Source organism: Empidonax traillii, unplaced genomic scaffold (assembly GCF_003031625.1).
Source record: "Empidonax traillii isolate 1590-97213 ecotype Southwest subspecies unplaced genomic scaffold, ASM303162v1 scaffold303:size634589, whole genome shotgun sequence".
In the NCBI taxonomy this organism is placed as follows: Eukaryota; Metazoa; Chordata; class Aves; order Passeriformes; family Tyrannidae; genus Empidonax; species Empidonax traillii.
This window is the reverse complement of record NW_020955496.1, coordinates 357301-382822: the sequence shown is the minus strand read 5'-3', so window position 1 is coordinate 382822 and position 25522 is coordinate 357301. Positions and strand designations below refer to the sequence as shown.

Below are 25522 nucleotides of genomic sequence, written 5' to 3'. Positions count from 1 at the left end.
ATCAACTGAGGCCTTTTCAGTATGCAATCTTTCAATTCCCCCAACTACTCAGTGGTTTTGGTAATGATGTAAGTGATAGAATAGACTGTGATTCCTTATTTTACAGACAAACTTACCCTGGAGCTCGATGGGAGGAGCTGGTCAGCAGTAATTACACAGTACCCTGTTTCTGACTTTCTTTCCCTCTGTAGAGCCATTTTTCACTCTATCACCTTTTCCTTTTTTTTTCCTTTTTTTTTTTCCCTTTGTTTGTTTGTTTGTTTGTTTTGTTTTCTCTTTAGAGGAGAAAGGAAAGTATAATTTCTAAGAGGAATCCTATTTTCATTGACTAAAACCAAACAAACAGCTTTGCTTTTGAAAAGGGTGATAGAGGTGGGAAGGAAGTAGTTTAGGCTCATAGTCAGGGACTTACAAACCAAGTGGAATTCTGCATCATATATTCTGCAGGAGGCCACACTCAGTGATCAAACAGGATCCACTGAAAATTGAATAAGAAAGTCCTAATCTGTAACCAATGAAAAAAATCGTGGTTTTCTTTTAGCAAAAGGAATTTAAAGATAAAATAAAAGGAAGTTAAATTACAGAAACATCACTGTGCTTCTGCATGGTCAAATTGCCTTTTACAATAGGATCACCACAGTGTTCTGGGAAACATAGCAGGTACAATTGCTAAGCAGTTACGAGAAAACTGAAATCTAAGTTGCAGCACAAGGAAATGACCTGCTGCTATAAACTGTACCCTTACAGACTTGCTTACTGATTGCAACATGATATTTATTGTGTGTATATTGTCTGTAACTTGATCAAAATTATTTGTTTCCATTTATGTCTTGCTGGAAAGTGATGGGAGATCACTGTTTGAATGAGGTAGATTACTGCCAATCCTTCTCATAGGTAGAATGAGGAAATTGAATAAGAATTTTTCTTTTTTTTTAGTTTTCAGCTGAGTTATTTAACTAAAACCATAGCTGAATGGGTGGGATTTTTCACACTGCTTAACTGGAAATACATAATGTAGCCAGAGATTGATATTGATGCTTGAATGGATGAAATATCATTTAAGGTAATGCAATGCTGAGTAAGGATAGCATAACAGTAGAACTGGTGATGTGGAATATGCATCTGGGATGTCAGCTGACCATATTAAGTGAAATCTTGCTCATCTCAATCATGTGAATGATTTCAAGCATGTCCCTGAATAAGGTTCTTTTCTAATGTAAGACCATTGATTTAATGTATAAATGAAATAGGATTGTGCTCACAGATTCTTTTAATAAGATATGCATCCATTTATTCTAGTCCTGGAATAAAAATAGTTGATTAAATTGATACTATGTTACCAATTTTTTCTTCCTATATATATGCTATACTTATATTTTCTGTACAATGTGTTCTCTGTGCAAGTTGTTATGTTTGTGTTATGATTAACCTCTTTCTCTTTGCTGGAGAGTGATACTTTAACTGATTTCATTTCTGTGATGCCAGAAACAACTTCTAGCAATTCACATTGAGACTTTTCTTCTCAGTTGCCTTCTGATAGCATTACCATTTCATCAGCCTTAGCTAATTCCAGAGACAGAGCGGTTTACCATATAAAGCGATACCGTGAAGGTTGAGTAAGCCTCAGCTATGTGACATGGGACATCTGCCCTTACCTCTTAGACATGTCTGATCTATGTAAGTCTGTCCGTAGTGAGGGTACTTGCATAGCACCTAGGAAAACTGACAAAAGTTTTGTTTCTAGTTCTATCCCTTTTATTGCAAGACCTGAGGTAGGTGACTCCTTGTACTTGCCTAATACTGCACCTCAAATAGTAAAGGATTTTGATGCCTACTGTGGAGAAGAATGATAACTCTGCAAGTGTTTAATATTCCTACTGAGCCGTGTGCCATAGTAAGCATACTAGTATTTTCTAGGTTGAGATGGTGTATGAACCAGAGTCTCTCAGAGATTTCCTGTTCTTGACCATTGCTAATCAGTGCCTATTGCATAGAGAAGAGGTTATATCCTACAGAGTGTGTCACTGAAACAACCCTTGTTCTTTGCTATCTGCACATTTTTCCCTACCTGCCTGTCCAAGTTTGTCAAATAAGGATACCATGCTGATCACCACACTCCTTTTAGTCCATCCTCCCAAAAGCAATGCTTACTCAACCGTGTAATGTTCCTGACGTTTATCTTTGCATTGTGCGTGTCCTTATGAAACTAAGCTGAGGCAATTAGAGAAGTTTAAGCATGAGTATTGCTTCCTGACACACCAGGATAATCTTCAATAAAATACTTGCTCCTGGATGAAGTAGCACAGTGTCCGTTGCCTAGGATTACCCATGTGCTTACTGACTGGAGTATTGCTCAAAATACAAGGACAGCACATCACAAGCAGGCGGGAGATTTCTCTAGCACAGCAGCCATGAAAAATCTCAGTGCATTATGGACAGTTGGGACCAACTGAACAGTCAGTATCGAATTAAGGAGACAGCTGGGGGGACTTGAAATCTTTTCCTCTCTTGTCATAGATACTGTGATATTGCCTGTCTCTCTAAATGAAATAACAATAGGGAAGCCTCAGGGCAGATTGTCTGCTTCCCCTCTCTTCGGGAGTCTGCCTTTTTCCCTCTCAGCATATTAGAGGTGGCTGATCCATTGTAATGCAATGTCAAAGGCCTTTGGGACTTAAAAAATGTTGTGTGTGGTATTGGAAGGGCAAAGAAAAAGCATTGACCCTACAAGATATGATCTTTTCAGGTAGCATGTAGGTTTTCAGAAAAATCAGAAAAAAGGAATGCACTTGTGTTGACCAAGCTTGAAGCAAATTAAATCATTCCAGGTGGTTGTCCAAACTTACAGCAAATATAATTATTCTAATTGATTGCCTCCATAGCTCTTTAACTCAAAACTCCTTGAGGAATATGGGAAACTTTGCATTGCAGATAAAATGATGGTCACAATAAACTTGTTTTCTTATAAACTGATTCACTACTGCTGTAACATTTGACAAAAGTGTTTGTTAAATCCAAACAGCTATTTGGTTTGATGACATTTCAGTTCATTTAATGAAGAATGGAGAAATACTTACATGTGTGAGGAGGCATTTTGCCTTGCTGAATGCTTTGTACTCACATACAAACAACAAATCCAGGTCCAAACTAGCATGGTAGCTATTTGCTTTTTGTTACTCCTTCATTTCTTAACCACCTGTGTCTTATTGAAAGTTGTTCTCATCTGTTCTGTAAGTAAAAACATCACTGTTGCTACGAGGTGGTCATTCATGAACAATATAATTCTTCCTGCAATGTAAGGCACATAAGGCAGAAGTAGAAACAATTATTAACAACGCACAGCCAATAGCAGACAGCTGACAAACCACCCACACACTAAAAGTGCTTTTTCCAAATAATTCAATGCATAACTAACAAATGCGTCTGCAGATATCTGCCCATTGACAATTTCTAAGTGGAAAATAGGGCTGGATAATGCATTTGCAACTATCTGTAATGGATGGAGGAGGAAGGTAGGGTAGCATCCTGATGCTCCCAGAGAACAGAATCATTCTTTGTCTATATAAGGATTGCTCAGAGCAGTTCAATTAAGTTAACTGAAGGTATAGAACTGTTGTATATAACTGAGGTGCAATAAACTCAGTATGGACACTTCCACTGAAAGCAAAGTAGCATAAATATGTTGCCTGCTCCAAGGATCTTGTGAGCTGACCTTGGCCAGTGGCTAGGCACCCACCCAGCTGCTCTCTCAATCCCTCTCCTCGGAATTATGAAGAAAGCTCATGAGTCAAAATAAAGGAAAGTAGATCATTTGCCAGTTACTGTCACAAGAAGGCAAAATTAAAACAAAACTTCCCCCCATACTTTCCCAGGCTCGAGCTCAAGTCTTTCACACCTAAGTCGTCTCCCCTCTGCAGCAGTAGTAAGGTTTGATGAGAGTTATGGTAATTACAAAAGCAGTTTTGCTTTGCTGCTGGTTCCCTCTCACTCTTCTTTTCTGCTTTTTTAATATCCCACAATAAAACAAAACAAAACAAAACAAACAAAAAAAACTAAACAAACCAGATTTTTACTGGGGAATCTGTCAGCTAGTCAGGGACTTGAATACCTTGCCTTAGACCAACACAACTCTGCTAGCAGAAATACCAGTGTAAATGCAGTGATGTCCTGGGGCTCATGGCAGTTTGCTTCTGTGCCACTGGAAGATGTTCTGAATGTGAAGTTAACCTGAGGAGTAACCCTATAGAGCAGAGAGGCAGTGGAGTAAGTACATGCCTGCATAAGAGTGTCTTTTGGTTTGGACAAAATAATGATTTCATGTTAATTGAGGCAAACTGTTGAAGAAACTTTTGAAGACACACTTGTTTGTATGTAAAACGCATTTTTTCCCATCAATTTTGAATGGCTACCCTTTCTCTGTATAGAGTATGAATTTCAAGAGTAGTCACTATTCCAATGTGAGTAATCAGAAGTAGCTTTTTTCTGCAATATGTCTTCAGTCTAGTTTCCCTTTTTTGGTCAAGGCTCTTAGGAATCACTCCAGCTAGTGTGCAAGAAAATTTTTGAGGGCAGAAAATTCTCAATTTTTGGTATTTTCTGGTACCCCTCTGCAACTTCACATTCTAGGGTAATTAGAATAAATGAAGGGGTTTATTTCTGGAGACCTTACAAGACCATCCATAGTTTTGGAAATTAAAAAAATTAATAATTTTATAATAATTATAACAATACTCCATACCGACCTGCTATAATCTTTTAGTGTTTTGGTATCTTGCATAAATGAGTAACTAAAAATATCTATAGTAGACCAAACAGTTCTGTCTACCTAAGCCAGTATGCCACATACAACAGTGGCTGAAGTACCAAATTAGTTTAGGCTAGCATGACACATTCAGCTTTCAGGAAATTAAACATTTTAGGACAAACATTTTTCATCCTGAACAGACACTGAGTAACCACTATGAAAAGTACTGGAAGAGAATCCCCCTCAGGCCCAAATCCTGGTTCCCTTTCCAGCAGCTTGGGATCACACCAAGCTACGCCCCATCCTTTTGGGGTAACTATGATTTAGAAGTTGTAAGTTGTTTAAAGTGAACATACTTCCAAAATGGTGTTGTAACTCTTTGTGTAAACCTTTCTCCTTCCCAAGATCCTTCACTGTACCTTTGGAATATCCTGAGAGATACCTGAAAGTCTCCCTATTTGTTGTTAACCCTTTGTTATCATTGGTTGGTTTGTAATACCTCCTGGACTCCCAATGACCACTCTGTAATCCCCCCAAGAGCTATTTAAGCAGTTACCCAGAACATTAAAGCTCTCTCTGCCTCCTCTCCCTTCTTGCTGCTGGTGTCCTGGTCTCTCGGGGGGCATGGGACGCCGCGAGGTAGGGTGGGAGGGGGAGGGCACTCTTCCCCCCGGAGCCAGGGGTAAAAGGAAAAGCGCCTTGCCTGGGGTCCCCCCTTCCCTATCCACCTTCAACGTTCATCACACCATCCCTCCTCTCACATGCTGGTTTTCAATGAAGAATAACATGGGTAGGTAGCATCACGGAATAGTGATAGCAACCAAGGTTAGTGATCTGGGCAACCAACACTCGGGACACAGGTGCCTCACAACTGAGTTGTCACCTGCACAAGCAGAGATCTAGTCAGCCAAGGTAAAATGGCCTTTTATCTGATAGGAAACATCAGCCATCCATCCCAGAGTGGAACTGGCAAGCCCTTTACTTGTAGCATGACAGCTAGCAGGGCAAAGTCTTTAATGAATCTGCATCAGATGAACAGAAGATGGATACAGAGTTAAGCAACCTCGCTTATTCAGTAACATAATGGTATTTTATCACCACAATAAGTGGAAAGTGACAATTCTACATGTCCCGTGTCTATGTATTTGTCTGGAAAAATCTCTCTCTATTCCTCCCATCATGAGATGAAACAGTTAAGATGAAGATCATTAATTACAAAAGAAAGATTGCATTCTTCTTTTCTGAGGGGAGAAAAGCCAGCATGGGTACTTATTTCCATAAAACGACATTGTTGTGTATCAATCCCTTTAATTTTCAGTAGCAGTTGGATGCCAGACCTGAGGATCCTCAGAAAACCCTAGCCTAAACCCTGCATGCCTGAGTAGGCTGCTTTATTTGAACTTAAAATGGTACATAAGGCCCTCGGTAGAGGGCCATATGTTTATACAAATCTTAATCACATATTTGCACTAATACTCTCTAACATCGGCATGTAGAAAGAAATTACTAAGAACTCAGTAATAAGGACATTGCAACAGCTGCATTTAAATCAGACCAAAGGACAACCACCCTTGGTATCATCCTAGAGCAGTCTATAATGCTTCTTAACCTGAAAGTTTATATTGTGCACCTTTGTGTAAAATACAGATAAGTCCTGGTCAGTATTTCTTTTATCAACACAGTAAATTGTTTTTTGAAGCCCACACATGTATGTGGTATCCACCACATCCTGTGGCAAGGAGTTCCACCCTTTAATTACGATGTTTGTGGAAAGCATCCTTTCTTGGGCTTCATATTTTAAATTTGCTAACTGCTCATTTCATTGTGACTGCTTCCTGTGGTATGAAATACAGTGGAAAACATTCTTTATTCCCTTCCTTGGATCTGTTCATGATTTTCCTGAGGCTCTGTCACAGTCCTTTTCCTCATTTGTCCCTCTTCCATATGAAAATCCTAAAGCCTTTCTTTTTCCTTTCCTAGTGCAGAAGCCATTACATACCTTTGATCATCCTGTCACCCTTTTCTTTATCCTTCTATTGCTATCCTGTCATTTTTGAGATGAGATGACTGGAAGCATACTCAATATTTAAAATGTTAGGTGGGCAATGGATTTTTATGGCAGCATTATCATGTTCCTTCTGCTGTTTTCTATTCCATTCCTAATATTTCCTAATATACCATTTTATTTTTTGACATCTGATGAGGATTTAGGTGACATTTTCATAAGGCTATTTCCAAGCTCTTCTTCCCAACTAAAAGTTAATTTCACTGTGTGTTTATAAATTTCCCAGGGTACAAGCACGGGACCTTAGTTATTTGGCCTTGAAAGTGCAGCTAAATTACGAGAGTTGTAAGGCTGTAAACAGGAGATTGTTGAGAGAATTTAATAGTTACTCAGTTCTACTGGCAATTTTTATTTTTATAGGTTTTGTTATACCAGAGGTTTCTCACAGGTATGTGAGGTAGTGTGAATGTTTGCCATGGATCTCATCTTTTTAGTGGATTGTTGATTATTTTAACAGGATATGAATTCTAACAAGAAACTGGTTCAGGAAAGAGTTCATTCCATGAGATTTAGAGGGGATGTTGCTAATTTTGCCACTGTAAAACATATCTTGATCAAAGCCAATGGAATCCAAACAAATGCATAATCTTTTGCAGTACTAATTTGATGGAGATTTCATCTCATAGCTTTTGATATCAGGTAGAGATGAATAGCACTTCAATCTTTTTCACAGCTGAAATGTAAGCTTAGTATCATGATTGCTAAAATGGAGTTCTGGAGCTTAATGAAATCTGGAATTAAATAAATCACTTCAAGACTTGTTAAAGTTAACTGTGAAAGAACTTTAGTAATTGTTTCTAAAATAATTGTTGGCAGAATAAATATATTACTGCAAGTTGATCATTCTCATATTTAAACACTTGCTATGTTATATTTCAATGATCACTGTCAAAAATTCCTTAATAGGCCAAAGAGACCTCAGTACCATATCCTAATCAGAGATCTTTCTCAAATTAGGTTTTTAGCACTCTTCTTTCATTGAGCATGAGCCATTTGACCTGATCTTTGTTAATGTAAGATCTTGTTTTCCAATTTGTGACTGCACTACAGAAGCTAGAGGTCTATGAAGTTTTCCTGTTAATGCAGTTTTCTCTGAGAACCAGTTCTGTTCCTTACTAATTCTGTTTATTCCTATGAGTTATAGACAGAGTTTTGTTTGTATGGATTTGGTTTCCATTCCAGTCTCAGTCCTAGATGTTTTAGAAAGATCAGCGATGGAAACATTATTTTATAGCTGTGGTGGGCTGACCTTGGCCAGCAGCCAGGCACCCACCCTCTAGTCTCTCACTTCCTCTTCTCAGCAGAACATGGGGAGAAATATGATAGAAAATCTTATGGGTTGAAATCAAGACAAGGAAATAACTCACCAATTACCATAATGAGTGAAAAAAATCCAGACTCAACTTGGGGAAAATTAATTTAATTTCTATCAATTAAAAATTGAGTAGGAAAGTGAGAAACAAAGACAGCACTATAACCACTTTTCCTGTAACCCTTCTTTTTCCCAGGCTCCACTCCTTAATTTCCAACTCCTCTACCTCCTCCCTCCACAGTCTGCATAGATGGAAGCACTGGTTATCTCCCAGTCTTTTGGTTTCATTTTGATTTGGAGAGCTCAGATGATTTCTTGACTCAAACTGCCCTGTCTTTTAAGGACAATTGGAAATTACAAAACTAGACTTTAATGCAGAATAGCATTGTGAATACAAAGGGATATCTGCATCTACTAGGTCACGAATTACGAGGCCATATAGATGAACTAGTCCAAAAGATAGACAATGAACACTAGTCAATTATTTGAAAGACATTTAGGGGCATGCTTTTATCTGCTTGTTTTTGAAAGTCATTCACTCCGATATATTGGTTTATTAAACCAGAAGGGGGCAAGACCTCTTTCATTTTCAGTGTTCTCTCTCAGCTGAAAGAGCTTGCAAATGTAGGTATGCAAGAGGATAAATTAAATAATTTCTCTTCTCATTGTTCTGATTCCCTATGCTCTCCAGGAAGCAGTTCAACTTCTGGAAGCTCATAAACTCAAAACAGATTCAGCAGTGAAATCAAAACATATTTTATGAATTAATAACCTCTTATTATGGAAAAACAATCTATTTTTGACAGGTTTTATTTTAACATTTGATACATGATAAAATTACTAAACCCTTGATTATTTTTCTTTTCAGAACTTACTCAACACTCCTAGATATCTTGAGACCACAGAGTGGCTACAAAAACTGACCAACGACGGCATTTTTTAAAATATCACTGGTCTTCTGACAAGTAAGTTCTTCATTGTCAGTTTTGTTTTCTCCCTGGTATTCCTGACTTGTATTTTACCTTGTATTTATTATACAGACTACTATATTCATTTTCTGAGTCAAGTAACTATGACTGCAAATTGTACAGTTTGGAACCGCTCTTAAACTTTCCCAGCTAGAATGACACCTATCAATATTAAAGATATAACTGAGATAAAGCACCTGACTCATCTAATTATTCCTACTTGTAATGTCAGTGGGACTGTAGTCATATTTCTGGATGTTTTGGGGATTTGTCGGGTAAAAACCTCTTTTCCGAGGGAAAAAATAAAATTATTTAACAATTTGGAAGTCCTTACTGGACTCACGGAAAGGAAGCTGGAAGAATTTGGAAGCTACTGCAAAGAACAGTGTCTGGGGATAGCCTCTACAGTTAGAGGAAAGAGTATTAGAAGGACTGGTAGGATAGGGAAAAGTGGAGAGGAAAAAAACCTTGCATTGGAAGCAGGGGGAAGTGGATCCTCGCTAAGAGGAACAGAAAGGAAAGCTCCTTTCTGTTCAGGACCTGTTGAAGGAGAGCTTCAGAACTTACTAAAATTTAAGTTTTCCTGTTCATAAAGTTTAACTTCTATAAGAAACCATATTTTAAAACACATTTTAAAACTATTTCTAAACAATGGAGTCCACTCATCCTAACTCCTTAAACGAGGGGTCTTGTATATCCAGAGACTGCTCCTCCAAACTAGCAATGAAGATTCTCATACAACCACTAAACTGCATCTTTTTTTGTAGTTTCATACAGCTACTGTAAATATTATGTTATTTGCTTCTTGTTGGAATATATTCCACTTCCGCAAAGCTAACAGATTTTATGAAATGCACTGCCTGGTTACAGGTTGATTCAGCTTTGACAATCATATTTGATTACCCTCTGGATGATAGGTATGGAAATTCTAGGACATAGTCTTTTTTTGCCACTGCATATTTCTGAGATAAAGAAGAAGATAATACATTGAATTTAATTTATACAGTATCTAATATTTAATAATCCTGTGTATCGTACTTAAGCATGTCTAGCTTCCAGTAGTCTCCGAAACAAAATTCTTCTGATGTATTATTTGTTATAAAAGAAGAAAAAGTGATGTAAAAAATATGAACGATTTAATAACTGCTCACAGGAATAAAAATATTGAACATCTGAAATTTCACATTCTGTGGAAGGAATTGTAAAATTTTTCTCTGTTTCTGTTATTTTTACAAGTGCAAAACCAGCTTTCTTCTTTCCTACTGCTTGCTTGGTTGCTTTTCAGGTGTTTTTGCTATAAGCACATAGTCAAAGTTTTGAGTCTTATTTGGGTTCTGACAGGATCACAGGGTCATGACTTTGATTTCTTTCTCCTCAGAAAGCAGATGTACTGAATATATCACTTGCTACTAAGTGATCTACCTGTCTGCCCTCCTGTGTGGTTCACTTTCCTATCTGGACCATAACATGTCAGAGATATGTATAACAACACAAGCTTCTATAAATACCTAATTGACTATTCACTTGGATTTTACTAGGAGAATGGACACGCTAGAGCCAACAGCTTCAATTCTTCTTGGATTTGTCTCTAAGATGCAGTTTTGAAGCTGTGTTGTGTTTGCCATGAAAAGCAGACCGTAAGGAAGTTCAGGCTGTTTGACACGATGAATTCAAGCCTAATAATTGAATTACTGAATCTCTGTGGCATTAAGCTTGTCAAGACTCTGCATGAAACTGATTTATCAGTTCATCAACCCAGGAAATAAATAATAAATAATGAGTCAATCTGAGTGGAGAAAAGGGAGGGTTTCATTTTGAGATGGATGGAGTAGGAGGGGGGGCAGATTTCAAGGAAGAGGCTCCCTTTCTATTTAGACAGACTGACTGATTTTCATTAGCAGCACTGTGTTTTGAGGAAGATGCCACAAACACAAAAGAGAAAGATAAGCAGATTCACAGCATAGGTAGAAGTAATGGTGGTCAAATCTCCTTTTATTTTGTAGTACAGCATTGTAATAGTCACAGGGTCAATCCCCTCTTCTACTAAGTAATACTGGAACATAAATTCCTCACCCCCAGCCACAGCTACATTAGCTCTACAGTATTCTCAGCAAAGTATTTATTAGAGTTTGCTTCCATCTATTCAATGTTAAAACATGAACTCTACACAATATCAGTGGAGCACATGTTAAATGAGCACATCACAGAAAATACTGGACAAGAGAAGCCGTAATTGAGGGAGAGTTTTTGCAGAAGGTTTTAATGACATTCACAATTAGGCATTTTCAGTATTTTTCAGACAACCTGGAAGCTGACAGAATATCATTGTCAATGAAATTTGCAAAGGATACTAAGAGTCCGGACAGCTTGCTCTATCAAGCAATCTGGGTTGCTTGGTAACCTCAGTCCATATATGTGTAGCAACATACTGAGTTAAAGCTGAAGAATACTTGCTTCATTGAGAGCAAGAGGAATTGTATTCTAGGGGGTCCTAATCTTTGAGGGAAACGTTTCAGGAATCACAGCAGATAAGCAACTTGAGCAAGAAAATTGGTAACATAGAACAGGGGTTGCTGCTTTGGTTGTGAGTCTGACGTTGGTGAAACTGATGCTAGTAGGCTGTGTTTTGGTGCCCCTGTTGCAGGAAAGAATGTTGAAAATAAACAGAAAGGGTCAGAAGAAATCATCAATCACTCTGTATTTCTTTTGTGCATTTACTTTTTAATTAGTTTTTTGGAACAGGATTTGTTCCTCTCAGTTGGTATCATTCAAGTATTTTGATTTTACAGTGTAGCAGTAAATAATATGGTGGCTGACCTCACTTGTTTGATAATCTAGACTGGGAAGTACATAATTATCCAAAAAGAGTATCATATACTTCTTTACATCATGCTCTTCCTGCTTACTGTATCGTTGACTGGCAGCATAATTCCCATGGTCTAAATGGTGATGGGTGAAAAGTCTTTGATCACTATAATCAATCCTGTTCCACTGTCATGAGAAAGTCATACAACAGATTATTTTGGCTGCTACTTTGTTTATATTAGGTCCATCTGTTGGTAAAGGTGGAGCTATATCGAGTCACATTTAGAGCATTACATAAAAGTTCCTGATATACTTATTCAGATTATTGATATTTACTTTTTATCTTATAAACCAATGAATGACATTTCACATTTACTTCATATTTATTTATTTTTTACTTATATTAAAGTGATTTATTAGTCAAATTAGCTATTCTTTCTACTGAGTAAACAGAACAATGTGCTTCTTTCTTTACTGTGCCCTGCAAGATTTTTGAATTAGCAGATTTCAATCTATGCCATGGAGCTTTTACCTACAGTAGAAAGTAAGATTTTCTGCCTTTATCAGCTCTCAAGAGATAGCTTTGCATGAACTAGATATTGCATAAAGCTAACCTGAATAAAGTGAAGAAAATTCCTTCTCTGAACCTGAAGAGGAAGCTACAGATATCACAACTGGACTAAGCACTTCTGTCAGAGGCTGTTTTCTCCAGTTACTTAAACTCTCCCAGATCAGTGGTTTGATGGTCAGCTAATTTTTATCATCAGATACATAATACATGAATACTGCATAATATTTAATGCAAATCAAGTTATTGAATTTAAGAAGTTTGACAGCACATTGTTAAAATTTCATGTTTATTTTTAAATGATCGTATTTTAAATAAACAGATAATTTAAAATAAAAATACATATTTAATTTGAAAAAAATGCATGTGGTTAAAAAAAAAGAAAAATAATTTGAGCAAAATCCATTCTTGTATCAAAAAATAATGCATGACTTTCTATGCAGGCTGCCTGCAAAACAATGAGAAATGAAGCAAGCAGCTCTACTTCACATGGCTATTTGGAAAGCCTTCAGGTGTTAAGGAAGTAAAACAGTGGCTTGCCTAAGGCAACAACTCTATTAAACTTAGATGTTGATTTGTTTATTTAATAAGCATAACAAAAAAGCAAAATACTAAATGCATTATCTTATGTAAATAAAAAGAATTCTTATCATAAAGAAAACAAACATTATTTCTCATTTAGGGAATTTCAGAACCAGACTACATGGACATAGGATATAAAGAGAACATATATTTTGTTTTCAGTTTTTAAAGACAAGATAACATCCAGGCAAGTATATTTGAATTCTGGTTGATAGCTACACAATATGAGGAAAAAAGGGTCTTTCTTTTTTCCTAGAAATACACCTTGAATCTGAGGCACTACTCCAGCTCCTTAATGTAAAATTTTGTTCAATTGAGTGTAATGGATTTCCTTTCAGACATTTTTTCTCAGGTTTCTGGTATACCTTCTGTAGTATGAAGCCAAGTAGCATCAAAATGTTTGTTGTAGGAAAAGGCACAGGAAAATTCAGACGAATGTGGAATGACTGTAAGTAAAAAATGTTAGCCTCTTACCCAGTAGTTGTCCAGAAACAAGTGCAATTATGTAGACAAATGCTGCTGATCACAATCTTTTGTCCCCGTGCAATGGCAATTGCTCAGCATAGAGCATTGCTGAATGGATGGATATGCTTTTGACATCAGCAGGATGGAATATGCCTGTCCACAGTGAGATAGAGCAGTCACTGACTGACAGGTATAACAAATAAAAATCTTGGTCACAGGAGATGTTGAGCACCTGTGACACTTGTCTTTGCTAATTCAGAGATTTGCAGGTGAATGCAAGAGTGAATATGAAGGGTCACAGTAGCCTGCTTTGGAGGGCAGCAGAGGGGACATCTGAATGGAGAACTCAATTTTAGGGAGCCTCTGATCAGGCAAGAAATATCAGTGGCACTGGACACAAAAATTCACTGCAGTTGACGTGTTCAAACTGTATTCAAGGACTACCTTTCCACTCAAGACTTGGTGCCAGAGCAGGTATTGTCTGTCGTTGCCCCCTGATGCTGAACCCACAGGCAACAGCTTCACCCCCTGCAGCAGTGGGAAGCTCTTCACAGCTCTCCCCTCATTCCCAGTGTCTGTGGCCCCAGGCCTGACCCAGGAGAGCATTTTTGCTGTGGCCAAGTAGTATCTGGGTGAAAGGGATCAAGCTAATCAGGGCAAGTGAAGCAGCCTGAGCTGCAGTTAAATACACAAGGGTCCCATTTGAGGAGACCCTCTGCAGGGATGCTCAGGGCAACAGGAGGAGGTAAGTGGGCAGGTCCTGTTGGGGTGTTGGGTGCTGTAGTCACTTCTCTCATCCTCACAGATTCTCATTCCTCAAAGATCCCATGAACACCTGTCTGTCTAACTTCTGGCATCTTAGTGTCCTAAGTTTAGGGGTACCTTCATCTCAGGCTCTTCTAGTTAACTTAGAGAAGGAGTGATGGCAGGGCAAGACCTTGAGCAATCGTGGTCCATAGAAGATCTGAGTGAGCCTTGCAACATGTCTATTGCTCTCTGTTGCTGGCCAAAGGCAACTGTTCTCCTGAATCATGAGTTTTGGTTAAGCACCAAAAGGTAGGCAGGATCACCGTGAACTTCAGTCCTCATTTCTGTAAGTGGAGAAAGTGGTCTCTGCTCTTTACAACACACAGGCAGGCTGCTGACCCTGCTGCTCTGCTGCTGCTCCCCAGCAGGCAGAGGGAGCTGAGCCTTAAAGCCTCCTCCAGTAGGCACAAATCATGGATGTCCCATGGCAGCCCTCCCAGTGAGCACGGGAGTCTGCGATGACGAGGTCTGCAGGGTCAGTGTGCCTGTCTCAGTCCTTTGGCTGAAGAACAGTGCTGCATCACCTACAACATTAAAAATAGAAGAAATCGATGTTGCTGCAGCTGGGATCCCTGGGGCTATGGTGTATGTCTGTGACACCCTGCCTACAGCAGCTCCTCCTGGGGCTCTGGCAAAGGGCCGCAAATTCCTGACAGTCCAAACAATTTGGGGCAGAGAGTGAGTGTTTAGTGTCTTTTTAAGGAGGAGTGTCACTTCCAAACTATGATTCTCCCATTCTGATATGACAGGGCAGACTCAGTCCAGCTTAAGAACAGTTTGGCTTAAACACATTATTATGTAGCTCAACATGAATAGTATTTTTGTATTGTAAGAGTAATAACCAGTTAAAAGATAACAACGCTTATTAAGCACACATTCCCTGTCTTGTCAGGGTGGAAATGAGCAAAAAGCCAGAAATACAGTCAATACAGGTCATTAGGAAGGAACTAAGCCATTTAATTATCCTAAGAAAACTGCCTTCCTTTTTTTTTTGTTTTTTTTCTTGCTAATGGTTGCAGTGTTCACTGAGATACATATATTGCAATAGAAGTGGAGAGTGTCTGCATTCTGGCCTATCAGTTTCATAAACCTTGGGGAATAGAGGGGAAAAAAAGGAAAAGAAAATACGTGAATATAATGACAATAACATTGAATTATTATTTTATGCTGCCATATGGAGTAAAAGTGGTTTAAAAAAAATATTTCCATTTCAGTTCTATTTGTTTTATAATAGAAACTTCCCTTTCCTTCATCCTTCTACTTCCAGAAGAGTCTTATTCAGTGTATTCAGTCTAGCCAAAAGGTCACTGTTGTCCTACAAGAGAGATCTGCCTCCCCTTCCTGTCACTTCTGGACGCTGTGAATAGAGCTTTCTTCCTCTGAGGCTGGGATTCATCAGTGGCAAAGTGCACTGGGAGCAGCTGAGTATCACCCTCCCCTCCTGGAGGTCAAGTGTGTAACCCCTGGGTGCTGCAGAAATTGTGGGAAGAGAGGGATGGGCAATCCCACCAGCCATACTGAATCTCACCCTACAGCACCCAGCATCACCTTTCTACTGCATTGTGTCATTAATTTAAATTAATTCAGCCTCTTTGAGATAATGTTCCCTAGATAGGAAATTTTTAGTTTTATATAAAATTTCTCAGTCTAGGCATTTAACATTCACATTTGTATACACACTTTTCTTTGTAGACTCCTGACTTTGACAAGGCATTGATGAAGTAACATATCCTGCAGTAAGTAAGTAATGGGAAGCAGTTGAAGGGCTGTTCATTCCAACTAAATTCTGACACTTCCAATCACAGTAAATAATATGTTTCATTTTAGTTTTTTCTTATGGTATTCAGCAGTAGTTCTTATGGAGTGACATTCAAATCCATGTGAATAATTCTCTGCCTGGGCTTCTTTCTGTGATACTGGGAAAGGATGAGCAGGAAGCTGCTGCCATTCCAGCTTGTGCTGTGAAGAAATAAGATACTAAATAACCAGCTTGAAATGCAGACGGGATTCTGTCATAAGGCTACTCAACTTGGTGATTTCACTGGTTTGTGATCAGGGACCTTCAGCTGCACTGGATGGTTTGAGTCAGAGTAGAACAAAGAGCAACAAGCCTAACACTGGAGGAGGATTAGAGCTTGAAATAAAAGGACAGCTTCAGACCACATGGCAGAAAGGTTTATGAAGAGATGGCCTGTACTGGAAGAAATGGCTGCGAGGGCATAAGGGGACCTTTTTCTGCTTATATTTTCATACTTCCTAAATTAAACTGTGTCTATGTGCCTTTACAAGCATCCCTCTCTCTTCACTTGCTTTTAAGAGCTCAGACCAGCTCCAAGATCTTGCTATTCATAGGAAACAGAAAAGATACTTTAAGAAAAGAAACAAAAATTACTCATTACTTGCAGGTAAAGTCTCAGAGGGAATAGGATATAAACAGCTCAGAAGAAACCTTTAGAGAGTCTAGCTTCCAGTGCTCGGCATGCTTTTACTCAGTGCCTGCAAAGGGAGATTTGGGGCAAAGCTGGAAACACTCCAGAGACAGAGCAGAGGGTGCACATGTAACACAGGGGACACTTCAGCCAAAATGCAGGTCTGTGTTCTGAGTGAGCAAGTAGCAGAGTTTCTCAGGAATAAGGAATACGAATAGCTAAATACTGTTTTGCAAAACAGCTACATCAGTTTAATTGTAGCCTTTCAAAACACCAAACCTCACATAGACAAGGAGCCATAGAGGTTTCAGACTGAGGATTTGAAAGTATGGTAAAGGTGCAAACAATCTCTGAACTTTGGCTTAACTGTAATGTTTTTTATACTTAATTATATTCTCCAGGTACTGCCGTAGAAAAGAACAGACTAGAGACTCCTAAAACATGACTCTCATAAGGCAGTGAGAGTGTACATATCAAAATGACCAAAAAGGGACTAGATTGGTCTCCAGCAAATTAGGAATGTGTATTCATTATGCTTGCAATAATGATAGTATGTTTTATAACATTACACTTCAGCAATTGTAATTTCAGTCTTATGGAGTAAAGAGCACAATCACTGAGATTTAACTTTTAAATAGTGGATTTAATTGACACTCCTTGAAAAATATTCATAGCCCTTCAATAGTAGGCATTGTCTCTCCCCTTATCCTACATGGTTGTTTTAATTTAAACTAGCTCTCTGCTTTGTGCATAGAATTATTGACAAAAATATGTCTTTCTTCAGCAAATGATTAGCTAAATCATCCTTTTATTTACAAGCAGTGCTGTGTCCCTGTGCCCTAAATCTTGCTAGTTGGAAGAGTGGGAGGAAAAGCAATTTAATTAAGTTAACTTTATTGACCCACTGGAGCTGTTGTTTAATAGCATGGCTCCCTGGAGTGTAGTGCAGGTAAATTGAATGAATGCCACAGAATATCACTTCCCTGCATTGCATATTTCAAACCTCTGCCAGGCAGTTTGGGATGAGCAGCCAATCAGGAAAAAGGTTTTTCCAGCCTTGTTGGTGTGGATGGCATTTCCCGTTATGCTCAGAACGAGGTGCCGAGTGTTACCCATGCGTTCCTCTGAGTGTATCAAGAGGGATAACTCAGTACTGTGTGCTGTGCTCAGCTGCTGCATTTGGAAGTCAACTTTGTGGATTGGCTCTTCAGTTATGTATCCAAAAATACCTTTTTATGAAGGAGGAAAACTAGCGTGTGAGTCTGAATGAAAGTGCTGTGAGTAAACTATTTAATATTAAAATCTCGATACACGCATTCTGCATGAGAAATTAGAGTCCACAAGGACAAGGGAGATTTTCTAAAGCTGTGCTTGTCATTAAATACTTGGGAACAAAAAGAAAAATTAAAAATTTACTTGTTTAACTGTTATTTGATAAAACAAAAGCTACAGTGTATATTCACATATATATTAGTGCCTGGTACTATTTCAGTTACTGCTTCTCTCATTAAGATATTTGTCCAAATGTCTTATTAGTATATAAAATATGTACAACCACTCCTCTGCAGCTGACTGGAACACACAATTTTCTGCACTGTTCTGCAACACTGCCCACCAAATGATAAAAGGCAGTATGTCAATCTGTTGCACTTGTAGTTCCAATCGCTCCTTTTAAAAGTAAGCCATATATGTGGTTCTCTGATAAAACATCAATTTCATTTAGCTTTAACCCTGGAAGAACTTAACTTTTCTTTGAGTAAGGCTGAGACATAAAGATCCAGTCCTAAAGCTTTGCCGAAAGAATTAAATACAGGCACTTAGCTAATTTTGGTTTTGCTCTAGAAAATAAAAAGAGGTGCAACTTTAATTACAATTCATAGTTTTCTCGTATTCATTCACAATTCAATGTTTAAAAAAAGTTTATGTGTGATTTTCTTCTTTTCTCTATAAATAGATTTTTCCTGATTTCAAACTGCTTTTTCTAATTTTAAACACCCATTGGATGAGAGAGGTGGGTTTGTAGGGTAGGGGCATTGTTTTTTTTCTGGTGTAGACCAGAATACTTGGGAGAAGCAGGCAAGTTTCAAGTGTGTAATTCCTTTAGGTCAGACTTATTGTTTTTAAACCATCACATATAAAAAGTTGCAGTCATGATTGCGGCTCTTATGGCAGCTTTACACTGATGATGAGACCTTTAGAATGCAGCTTCTCACGACAATGAGTCATCCTGGGGGGGTGGAGGGGAGGGGTCACCCTCACCCCTTGATGTAAAGTCCAGAAGGTAAAACTGCCTGTAATTCAGTGTTAGATTAACACAGCTTTTGACTGTCAGTGCATGTTGTGTGTTTGCAAAAAATGATGAGGTCTTGCATAAGTAACCCTGAGCAGTTTAGTAGCTGAGAGTCTCCGGTGCTTGAATACTCTATCTACATTTAATATGTGTGCTTTGGTGGCCACTGCTTTAAGTCCATACCCCATATCTGTAAGATAAGTGCAGTTACTGTGCTAATCATTGTGTCTGGGGTCAGAGGCAGGCCGTAGCAAGTAGGTGATTTTCTTTGATTTCCAATGGAGTTGTTGGGTTTTTTTTTTTATTTATTCTGGAAGCTTTACTGTGTGTCTATTAGAATGAAAACATGTATCCATGATACCATGCCACAGTTCCTTCCAAATGCAACAGAGGAATCACACCGAATGGCAAGTGACTGTTTTCCTGCATAAGAATGCATACTGTATTTTTAAGTGAAGTTCTTTAAAAGTGTTAAAATACAAATACATTATAAATACCTGCATTTTAGTTTCACTTGATTAAAGTTTTAAAGGACTATTAAACCAAGGTTTCTAATATTATTTCTTTAGCATGTTTAATACTTACCTGAACATTATTTAATTTATGTGTATCTTAGTATTAATTAATATATGCTAATTGGCGATTCTGAGTGGGGCGCATAACTCATGCTTGACACCATTTTAGACTTCTATGTGCCTAATTTTTGGTGGAAAAATTGAAGTATCTCCCACCCCTGTCCACAACCTCCCACCTATTTCTGCCCCTTTCCTTCCCTTTGTGCTGGCATACTTTTTTGTAGGACTGAACACTGAACTGTGCTAGCAACCTTGGAATATTACCCATCTCCTTTCTCTTTTTCTCAAGGTCCCTTATAAAGCAGAGCAATGTACTCATCTGGTTTGCAGTGTAGCCTCCAAATCATTGCTCCAGTGTAACTAAATGCGCATCATGGGGAAGGGAGACTCAGTTCAGTTAGGCCAGAGAAAAGTGCCCATCAAACCACAACTGGATTTTAAGACATGCCATTTGCTTGATGCTTTAGCCTGTAAATTCTACATAGACACACAGATTAAGTACTAGTAATGGTGTTTTCTCTGAAGTAAATCTTTGCTGAAAACTTTTGCCAGCACAGAAACAACATCTGGGGTTAGATTTAGCTCTTGAAATTTGAAGGTTTTATGAGTTTGGAGATCTTCAATGACAAAAGCTAGGAAAAAGCCTAAGTCAGTGCACTTATACCACAGATAAGTGTTGGTTTTGGGTACAAGAAATTTTTGCTTTCTATACTTAAAAGAGTTTTCTGATTTACTAGCTGTTTTTTGTTTGTTTGTTTTCGTTGTTATTGTTGTTTTGTTGGGGTTTTTTTTCAAGTTTAGCCTATATTAAGCTGATAGAAGTAACATACTGTAATTTTTTTTTCCCAGATACTAATAGAAGCTTTTCCTGGGGTTAGTCTTTCCCATACCTAAGGGACACTGAGGCAGAAGTATTACAGCTGCAGAGGGATGGCATCCTCTAGGCTCCAGCAGTTCTGCTTAAAGACATTCCTGCTTTCCACTGTTATTGGCACCCAGCAGCTGGCAGTGGAGTGGCTTGCATGATTGCTCCTCAGCCTGAAACTTGCAAACTCAGCCAAGCCAGTTCAGATACACAGTTCACACCACTTAAACCAGCTCGTTTTACCTCGTACATTTTAGAGAGTGGTCATACAAACCCCTCCACTAGCACAGCTGTGGGGCAGAGTGTGAAAAAAAGGGAGGAGTAATGTTGTGAAACCAGAGTAATGATGTGTGCAAAGTGAGTGTTTGCTATTCCCAAAGTCAGAACCACTTTAAACACCAAAGAAGGCAGCAGAAGTGGCTGTAGCATGGTTGGGTCCAACACACTTGCATTCAGGTGTGATGCTAAGCATACACTGATAAGTAAACCAATATGCAAATATTTTTGTTCACACTGATATTTAGGTATTCATTCATGGTTCCCCCCCCCGCCAAAGTCTGAAGCTGGCTTACACCTGCCTTTTGAGGTTGGTTTTGCTCTACTTCACATTAATTGACTGTTCATTTATTTAAGTAAATAGAGGGCAATGAGGATGTGTCAAACCTTTGCTACACAGGAGACAAACCTTTGATTTAGACTACAAGGCTGTTTCTAAGTCAGCTAGTTAGAAACACAGCAGTTGATTAGGAGGTGCTCTCAGCAGCTCACAGAGTTTAACCTGGCAGCAGACAGCTAATGCTCCATAATCCCAGCTAAGGAAAGGCCTAAGGAGTTTGAAGAGTTCAGCTTGCTAATTTACTAGGAAATCCTTGATCATTCCTTAAGAAGAAAAAATTAGGTATATGGAGAAGATAACATGGCCTGGACACCTGAGGATGCTGAACAGGATTCATTTGTCTCTGTCCTCAGTCAAAAGCCTGTTGCTGCAACACCTAGTGTACAGTCTGCCTTGTTGTGTACTTATTGTGGAAGGATGGCAGCACCAGTGCCACAATAGGAAGATCTATTCTCTGCTGTGATGTGTATCACCAACAAAATTGCTGTTTAAATTCTCTATCAGTAGATTACAATAACCTTTATTAGTAGAATTAACAGAAGAAGCAGGAGAAGAAATGCGGTTTCTCAACTTGGAAGTTACATATGAGAATTAATTAATCCCAGTGGTTTTTTTTTTCTTAAATAAGGGAGTTTAAGTAAAAACACTGAGAGGAACCCTGTGCCCTTGAAAAAATGCAGTGTAGCATTTCAAAATCCTGGCCACAGGAAAGAAGAAAACATTAGGAAAGAAACCTTGTTATTACAAAATCCAGGAAATCTGAAAGGAACTCTAGTTAACTGGTAGTAGCGATACTCTGATTCAAGAAACTACTTCAAAAGCACATCAGTCAAGTCAGAGGTGATATTTTAAAGACTTTCATTGAAGCACAAAAGGCCAGCAATAACCAGCATCATAATTTCTGCCAGAGAATAGGAATTAAATAGTAATTTCAGTATTTTATTTTATGATTATCATTAACTGTCTTCCAAGTTATTAGATATTCCTTAGCTGTCTTCTATATCCACAGAATCACAGAATCACAGAACAAAGTATGTTAGGAAAGACTTCTGAGATCATCGAATCCATCCTATGTCTGAACGCCACCATGTCAACCAGACCATGGCACAAAGTGCCATGTCCAGTGCCATGGTGACTCCGCCATCTCCCTGGGCAGCCCATTCCAATGTTTAATCACCCTTTCTGTGAATGAAGGTTAATTGCACATGAGGTGAACCACAGTTTAGGCCAGGAAACACCCCAAGCATTATGTGTCTGGATTTTATGTTTTCTTTCCTTCGTGATCACTGTACCTTTAGCAAGACGACTTATTTCTGTATTGTTCTTATTCTTTTGGGAAAGTAGTCAGATAGCATTATGAAATGCCAAGGCACACTGAAAAACCACCCTGCATTAAGGTCATAAAAATACGCCTCTATGTAATGTTTGCTCATATGTATTTTGAATGGGGATATTTAATAGGTTTTCTGGAGCAAAGCATTCCAACATAGATGCTAATATAACCCGTGGCAGAGGATGACACTGGCTTTACCCTGCTGTGCCCACATATGGTTCCACATGGATGTACTAGCCACTCCATGGGATGTTTCTAATCAGCTGTTTGTCAGCTCCTGAATTCCTCACTGAGCATGTCTTCGCTGTAGAGATTTATGGACTCATGTTCTTCTTGGAGGAACCCAATTAACTAAGCCAGAGGATGAGTGTCCATACCGTTCACCCCTGCTTGTGTGTGAGTGCTCAAGCCACAGTAACCCAGTTCAGGACTCACAGTGCTCAGGGCTGGATGCCATAAATTACAACTCCTAATTCTACAGTAACCCATGCAACCCTACGAAGTGTTTCATGTGGCATTGTACAATAAGAAGGATGTCTGGCCCAAACATCTTGTGCTGTGAAACTATGAACACAGAGAAATAGATCATCTCTCCTTCTCCACGTGTGATCACAAAATACGCATGGGCATTAGGTAAGAAAGTTCCTTCTGAGTTGTTCAGAGAGTCTGGTGAATTACTTAAATACCAAAAATGAGACACCAAATGAGACGTGTTGGTCTTCTCAGGGGCCCACTGCAAAGCCTCACATGCTGTTAGCGCTCAGTGTGTCCACCAGAACTCTTACTAAACTTTCAAAAGCCTTCTCCTGTTCCCCTTCTATCCCAAACCATTTCTAGGAGGTAAGGACTCCTGTTAGCAGAACAAAACCCTTAGCATGGATGTGGAAATTTCAGGCTATGCCATGGTGATAGTGGATAATTCTTTTGCTAATTCTTTTGCTAATTCCAAAACATGGCTAAAATATGGCTTGCATTAGCCTTACATCTAAAGCATAATTTCATTACAGGTTGTGCTGGAAAAAATTACTTGTAGTATAATTGTTTGACATTTATTGATTTTTCAGTTAAGAAAAAGGTCCCTTGGGTCAAATTCTACTCACAGCGACACTGGTGTATATTACAATATTTTGTAGTTTCCTCACATTCCTGCTGTGAAAGAGGAGACCACAACTCCGTGGCATTCCTACCCTGATTATTGTAAGATTTATGGGAAAGCATATCAGTGTTCTTCTAGCCCATTCCTGGAAATTTCGCTGATTTCTGGAAGGAAAAGGGAAAGAAAGAAAAAAAAAAGTGAAAAAAAATAAACAAACCACCAAACTAATCCTCAAGTTACTCCAAGGTTTTCCTGGAGTTAACAAAGCCTCCATGTTGCTTAGATGACTTCAGGTGCTGAGATGTCTGCCAGCAAGGAAGCAGTAAGTGCAGAATTACATTCAGGAGTACCAAGACCACATTTTGTTTACATGAGCAGTTCTCACTGAAGCTAATGGAAATTGTGACCGTGATACTTGTGACCTTATTGAAGGCAGCATTAATTGCACTAAGAAGCTAGGGGCTTTCATGAATTGCCAGAGGTTTAAGAGTATTTTGTCACACTGCTGACAATCATGTGTCTGTTGCTCTAGTTTTACATAGTGAACAGAAATTTTTTCAGACTTATTATAACCCAGAGTCTAGCAAGACAGATTCGTTCCAAAAGTGTAGTGTGGAAGTCCTTCTCTGTGCCTTTTCCAAGGATGGGATTTCAGAGTCATCCATGACTGCTATCAGCATCATCCACAAAGAAAGGTAAGAGAAAGCATAATGAAGGTAATTTCAGCAAGTTATGTCCCTGTAGCCAGTATGTTTCCCTGCAGACAGAACTGGAGACAGAATCTGGGGGAAGTCCTTCTCACCACTCTTTATGCATTAGACATACTTTTGGACATGCCTGGTAGCTGGATTATCCTTAAAACCCAACCCATTCCTTGGCCTTGAGGAGAGGCTGAGAGAATGGGTTGAGGGAAGAAGGTCATATTCAGATGGCCTAATTTCCCTGTAAATTCCTGGTTCAGATATTACCTAAAGTTTTAAAGTCAATTAAGCGGAGAGAATTAGGAACAGAAATTAGTACCCTTATATAGCCCCTCTGAAAATGGCTTATAGTTGGTACATAAAGTAAGAATCACCCAGCCACTTTCCTCTTGGACTAGTTCATTTACAGAAAACATGCTAAATGTAGGAACATTGATGGTGGCACGTTAGCACAGCAAATTCACAGCTTTATTTGTGCTCCAGATTACCAGTCACAGATTATCATGGTCCCCTGACTGGAAACACAAAGCAGTTTGTAATTTGTGTGTTAATAGATTTTCTATGTTGTAGAATATATATAACTTTGAATAATTCTGCTATTGTAATGTGTACGTTTTCCACTGTAAGTAATTTAAGTAACTACTCAGTCTTTTAGCATTAATTGTTGATATTTTTAAAGATATGGGTTATAATCGATATCTGGGAGTTATAACTATTGATTGAAAAAAGAGTCCACTGAAATAACTAGCCGTTACTACTTAATATGTTTCCACGTGGAGTAGGTGCAATTGCCATAATTCTAGTTAAATAAGAGGTTGCCTACATACTGGCCTATTTGATGGGTTTTACATCTAAGGAAGAAAAATCAAAGGGAAAAATCTAATGTTCTGTCTCTAGATTTTCTACTTTTTATTTCAGGTTCCGTTTTATGGTTCTATTGTGGCAGAAAAGAGATGTTTTTATGCCTGTGATATAATTGTATTCTGAAGCCCCAGGCCTTGCCCAGCAGAACTAGCTCTGATGAGTAGCTTCAATAATTTAAAAGGCAAATGTAGCACTGGGAGAGGAGGGGAAAAACATTTTTGTGAAGTTTGACCCAACATATGCATCCAGCAATCTGGAAGAGTTTCAGGGAAGAGCAAGACCTACTGTTTACCATGGAGCTGCAGCAGTGCATATTACTTAAAGGACCTGTCCTTGGCTAGAATAGCTCTGTAGGTTACAGGACAATCAAAAGAAATGGTGGCCCTTTGCTTCTAGGGCACCTGGTGAATCAACATTGCTGTAAACTGGGTTTAGAT

The 25522-nt window shown here is 38.7% G+C and overlaps 1 protein-coding gene across 16 annotated transcripts in view; it reads left to right on the top strand.

The window, feature by feature from the left end:
- LOC114060994 (poly(rC)-binding protein 3-like) overlaps window positions 1-25522 on the top strand; it is a 401074-nt gene that overhangs the window by 205211 nt on the left and 170341 nt on the right. For all 16 annotated transcript variants that reach the window (XM_027890950.1, XM_027890949.1, XM_027890945.1 and 13 more), the window contains one exon: window positions 8990-9086. The gene's annotated coding sequence lies outside the window, so the exon portion shown is untranslated. The remainder of the gene's footprint in view (window positions 1-8989; window positions 9087-25522) is intronic.